This window comes from Pezoporus occidentalis, unplaced genomic scaffold (assembly GCF_034315485.1).
Source record: "Pezoporus occidentalis ecotype Australia unplaced genomic scaffold, CSIRO_AGI_Poc_V1 ctg17, whole genome shotgun sequence".
In the NCBI taxonomy this organism is placed as follows: domain Eukaryota; kingdom Metazoa; phylum Chordata; class Aves; order Psittaciformes; family Psittacidae; genus Pezoporus; species Pezoporus occidentalis.
The window spans coordinates 4298336-4304443 of NW_026913531.1; the positions used below are offsets into that span (position 1 = coordinate 4298336).

At 40.6% G+C, this 6108-nt stretch overlaps 1 long non-coding RNA gene across 1 annotated transcript; it reads left to right on the forward strand.

Annotated features, from left to right (window-relative positions):
• Positions 1-374: 374 nt before the first annotated feature.
• LOC134161101 (uncharacterized) lies at positions 375-5564 on the forward strand. Its single transcript, XR_009963830.1, has 3 exons — positions 375-515; positions 4695-4915; positions 5504-5564. It is a non-coding gene; the product is annotated as an uncharacterized LOC134161101 (long non-coding RNA).
• Positions 5565-6108: the final 544 nt, after the last annotated feature.

Below are 6108 nucleotides of genomic sequence, written 5' to 3' on the forward strand. Positions count from 1 at the left end.
TTGTTTTCACATTCCTACCAATGAACTCAAAACATCTGCTAGGCAGTGTCTGGGAAGGCAGATACAACAAAGTGCATCTGCAGGGACCTGAGGGTTCTGTCAGGAAAGATGTAAAGTTTTACCAATCATTAAAACAATAACTATTTTCTGTTCAAACATTGGTACCTTAATAAAAGGCACATTAGACATAACTAAGATGGGAAGTCAGCTTCTCAGGAACTAAAAATGTGTGTGGCCTGCTGAATTTTAATTCACTGGCTGCAGCTAATTAACTGTTTGCATTGTCTGTGTTTATAAATATCTTCTATACTCTCAGTAGCTTACTTATCACTGTATCCTTTCTTTTTTGCTTTCAGAGTGTTCTGGAAAAAAATACCTGAAGCTGAGGCAGTGATCAATGATTGTGAACCTTCATGAATTACTCAGCAAGAAAAATAATGAAGCTGACTTATATACTGTAAAACATTGTTTACTTGTTGATTTGGGCTTGAAGAGTTGTTGTCACAACAGCTGAGGTATTGGGATAGGTGTCTGTACAGTCCAGGCAACCTGAAAAAAGCAGGAAAAAGCATAGCCATTAGAAAAGATTAAAAATCCACCAGGATTAAGGCTCTTCCATGGGCTTGGGAGCTCAGGATTGCACTCTCCAACTTAGGCAAAGTGCCCTCACTGACACAGGTACACACATGTGGCACAGATGTAAAAGAACAATCATGTTAACAAGGCTTTACATTTGCTGTATCAGAGGGCAGGGCAGGCAGCAGACAGAGCATGCGTCAGTGCATATCTGTGCTCTGGTCTTGAGAAGCACTTCTGCATTGGTCCTGAACTGAACAGTTTGGCATCTTTCAGTGAACTGCTCTCTGCTTTGATTTTTCATTCTGTTAGTGTACAGCTTCTCTGTCAGTGGCCCATCTGTATGCAGCCTTTGTTGCATTATTTCCCTGGAACAGTATAATTGAAGTTCTTTTATTCTTTAGTATGAGCATGTGTATTTTTATCTGACCCACCTGCATTAGTCATGTTTGCTGGGACTATATACCATTAAGTGGGTCATTTAGAGCAGGAATGCCCTACACGTTACTAAATGATGGCATGCCATCAACCACACACAGTTTTTCCCAGTTCTCTCCCACATTGGCTGTTTTGATGCATTTGCTCTCACAGGTAGGAGATAGCACTTAGTACTCAGCTCCAATGTTCCTGTCTACCAAGAGGCACGTATTATCCTGTACTATTTCTTATCTTGACAAATTGGTTTCTTCCTGTTGGAAAGAGACATTTCTGCTTTTAGCTCTGCAGGCTGCAGCTTGAACTGCTTCTCTTTCTGTATCCTCTTCCTTTCTATGGGAGCCTGATATGCTTCAGAACTTTCTCAGATGACTACCAATGGCCAGTGTGTAATTTTAGGGGGAAAATTTTATGTTTGTATGCCATGTATCCTTTTCTTAACCTCATGCTTTTAGAACACTTTTCAGTGCTCTAGACCTTCCATTTAATTTGGGCTTTGCATTTCCTGTCAGCCACAGGTGGCATTTTGCAGGTGCCATAAATGAGATGTATGGCGCTAAAAAAAAATAGACAAGGCAAACTTTAATTTAAAGTATCTCTAGTAAAGCCCCAAAGACATTTTGGGTAGGAAGTATGCAATATTGAAGGGTATTTCAAAGCGAAAGGCAGCTGGGAAAACGAGACTACCAAATTGTTCTTGCACCTTGTTTTGCTATATTATTCCCTACCCTGCAGTTAACCAGCAACAGACCACTCCCAGTGCAGTTTTCTTCTTGTTCCCTCTAGAGTCAATCTGAGATGTAGGAAGAAGCTCCCCTATGTAGCACAGTCATTTCATTAAGACAGCATCCAGCCCAGAGCCCTCAGCAGGGGAAGACCATAAAGAGCATCAGCGTGAGCACCTAGCAAGGATTTTTCCCGGATTACAGCTCGGGTTGACTTTATATCAAATATAAAGATAGCAGATGAATCTCAAGAGTAAGATTTTCCTGTGTTCCTGGTAGACCTTACTAGAGGCCATGCAAGCATTATAAAGGGCTTAACCAAGTAGGAACTGCTCAGCCTTAAGTAAGAAGAAAGCCATGTACAGGGAATGCATAGTCACCCCTCTTTGATGACCTGCATATTTCATGTATGGATAAAATAATGTACAGAATAAAAATGTCTCAGGTCCCTAAGTTAATGGACTTCATGGAGCTTTAAAGGAAAAAATGTGGAAACTCAGACAGGATTTTAAAGGCCAGGCACCTACTTGCAGTCCTAGTATCATCAAACATAAATCCATTTATTTAAGGATTGTCAGGCCTTATAAGCAGAAAAACTCAATTTTTTGCTCAGCACATGGTGTAAAAGGGATCAAAAAGAAGGCAAAAAAAAACCCAGGGTAAGAAATTTCTGACTCTGGTGACTTCATCAATGCGCATTAGCACCTTTTCCATTATTAATTGCTCTGGCTGCTGCAGTTATTACTGATCCATATTAATCCTCTAAGGAACAGGAGATGACAATATCATGATGACCTTGTCTTTCCATATGCTACAGCTGGTTCAGAATTTTCCAATGAAACAGCTGTTCACTGGAAAGTGTGAATTCTCAAATATCTTTGTTTTTCTTGGAAATATACATATTTAATTGATTTCTGTTGGGACAGTCTTTTGGGATCTGATGTGGACTTCCTAAAGCTAATACTCATGGGTTTTCCCTCAGGATATTAGGTAAATAGGTCCTCCTTCTTCCTGGAAATTCATGCAAAGTGAAAGAAAAGAGACTGACAACACCTAGCACAGATTGCATTCTAGGCTGTCCCAGCTTCAAGATCAATTTTGCCTACACTGGCCTCACACAACAGGGCCTTCTGTTTTGGAAGATCCTATCTTCCTGAGAAGTTAAAAATTCCTTTGATAAGAAAGACACTTCTTGTTTTTCTTCAGTGGGAGCTAAAAATGAGTAGCAAATTAAGACAATAACCCCAAACCTTAACTAAACAATAGGGAAATAGTATCAGCTTTTGTCATATTTTTCTCATGAGTATTTCATTTTGTAAGAGTCACAGCAGGATTAGAAGGAAACTTCAGAGATTGACCTTCGGACACTGTCAGTTCAACCAAATATGGAATTAGGTCTATTGTATTCTGAAGGCAACATACTCTTCTTTTCAAGATACTTTAAAATATAACCTTGCCATCTTCTTCCCAAAGTCCCAGTAAGCTCTAGGAACAACATGTAGTTCTCCTGTGTGCACTGAAATGCTATGTAGGATTTTAGAATAGTTTAACAATTTTTGCATTTCCTTTTCTTTTCCCATAGTCCTCCCTAAATCAGTGCTCTTTCTGCATATTCAACAGGGCAACGATTCTGTACAACAAAGGATTATAAGGGTGTGATTAATGGTTATATTGAAATGCACACATTTAAGCTATTGGGAAAGTCTGCTGGAAGGTAATGTACCCCCTAAGGCAACAGATCCAAGAAGATATTAACACAGGCTTTGTTATCATGAACATTGTTACTTGAATGTGAGAAAAGCAGTGGTCTTTGGTAGGTTCCAGAGGAACCTAAGAGCTGTTCTTTCTGGTGTGAGAAGCAAAGATCAGGAACAACAACTAAATGGCCGGTGTGTGAGTTATAAGGCTAAAGTGGAATGAGGCAAGAAAGTGCTAGGAAAGGAAGGTGAATGGGATAGTAGATTCATGAAAGAGGGGAAAAAAAAAAAAAAATAGAAGGAAAATCAGGATAGAAAATGACTGAAAATAAAAAGAGAAAACTCAAATGTAGTTTTCTAGACTGGAGTGGATCCCCTCCCAGGCATGTCAGGGAGACAGCGAAGGGGTTGAGCTCAGGGCACAAACATAACTTCCTTTTAGGGTTGTGGTTTTTTTTGAGCAGGAGAAGATGAGTTGCCCTCATTTTGAATTTAGATAATATTCAGAATGTGGGGTTTATTTAATTTTATTTAAGCAGGGTTTAGAAAGCTAAGCTTATAAATCCCTTAAATAACTCCGATTTGAATTAAATAGCCAATGACAAGAGCAAGGATGGTGGGAAAGAAACACAATACCTGCTTCTGCTCAGATGAAGGATAAGGGAGTCAGAATCCCTTTAAGAATACTGTTGAGCTCATGGCAGTTTAGGAGAGCTAAAAAAATAACAATAAGGATTTTCAACAGAACTATTTAATAAAACACCTGGAGCAGCTGAAATAAAATTGATGCTTAGTCCTTAAAGTCAGAGTATCATCACACTGAGTGGGTTATCTCTCACAGAACACTGCTTTTGCTATTCACTCGTGTTACTTCAATAAGTAAGATGGAAGGAAGTGAGAGAAGGAAGGAGGGAGGGAGAGAAAGTGTGTTTTTCCTTCATTGAAGTGAGTTTCAGATCATGTTGAACTTTTCACAGACATGGTATGCAGGTAGAATGGATTTTTAGTACTCAAGCAACTTGTCTTGATACGATTTTTCCTCCTTTAGTGCCATTTAGTACCATTATTTTCAGGTAAGAGATGCTAAGGAGAGAAGAAATGGGCTATGTGAAAATATGCTATGCCGTTCCTTAGATGTAATATTCATGTGAATTATTTTAAATCTTCATTTGCAGGATCTCAAGTGTTAGGGGAAAAATCCAGACAATCTCAGTTTCTTCTCTGAAGGAAATCGTAATTATGAGCTCACGCCTTTTGTCAGCCTGCCTACCAGTCTGCCTCTTGCCTGTGTCATTCCTCCCACTCCACATTGTAAACTACTGGTGGATTTTAGCTAAGTTGAAAGAGAAGTGGAGAACAGAGAAGTAACACATTTCCTGCCAGCTCTGTAAACCAAACACATGGGGACATAAGCAAGACCACAGAAAGAACCACCTCTCTTTTACCTTGTAACAAAACACTCCATGTAGAAGACTGTCCTGGGTTCAGCAAGTTTTCTCCTTCTTGGTAGCTGGTGCAGTGCTGTGTTTTTGACTTTCAGCCTGGGAACGATGCTGATAGCACCGATGTTTTTAGTTACTGCTCAAATGTTTGGTCTGGCCAAGGACTTTGTGAGCCTCATGCTCTGCCAGGGAGGAGGGGAAGCCGGGAGGAAGCAGAGACAGGACACCTGACCCAAACTGACCAAAGAGGTATTCCATACCACAGCACGTCATGCCCAGGGTGTAACTGGGAGTTACCTGGAAAGGCTAGTTGACGGCAGGGTTGGACGAGGTATCAGTCGGTCCTTGGTCGGGCTGGGGGAGTGAGTTATCGGTCGGCAGGTGGTGAGAAGTTGTATTCTCTTCCCTTGTTATTTCCTTTACCGTTATTATTATTGATGGTAGCAGTAGTGATTTGTGTTATACCTTAGTTACTAAACTGCTCTTATCTCAACCCATGGGAGTTGCATTCTTTTGATTCCCTTCCCATCCCTCTGGGAGCAGGGGGAGGGCAAAAAGGGGAGGAGTGAGAGAGCAACTGCATGATTTATGGCTGACTTTGTTTAAACCATAACACAGACAGATAGAGCTTATCAATGGCCCAGTTTGAGATAGCCTTCAGTGAGCACTCCTGGTTACAATGAGTCTACAAGAAACCAATGTCCTTGAGCACAGTGCTCAACAGCGCTTGTTTTGCTGACCTTCAGTTGCCTTATCACAAGAAAAAAGTGCTGATCAGCATGGTGTGATACAGTAACTCTATACTATTGATGACAGTGACAGGTATCAGTATTTTATTCTGAATTCCTGCTCTGTCTCATTTTTTTTTGTCTTTTTCTCCCTTCCTCTTCTCTCTGCTGAAGAGCAGACACATATTCACACACACAGAAATTCCACAAAGGTTTTGGCAGTTTAGTCAAGGGGTCCTAAAGTTGAGTGTAACAGCCTCAGCTTTTGCAGAGAATAAGACCGGGCAGATATTTCAGCAATGGGCCAGGACTCAACAGGTTGAGATTTAATTCTGCATGCTCTGCACCTTCTGGGCTTTCGTTCCTTTTCTTTATAAAGGGAATAATGAAGTTTCCTTTCTTCCACCTTTTCTTCATGTAGATTGTTATGGCTGAGGGTTCTCAATACGCCCAGCAGAGATCTAATCCTGTGTGAACATTAGGAAAAATCCTGTCTGGCAGAGAG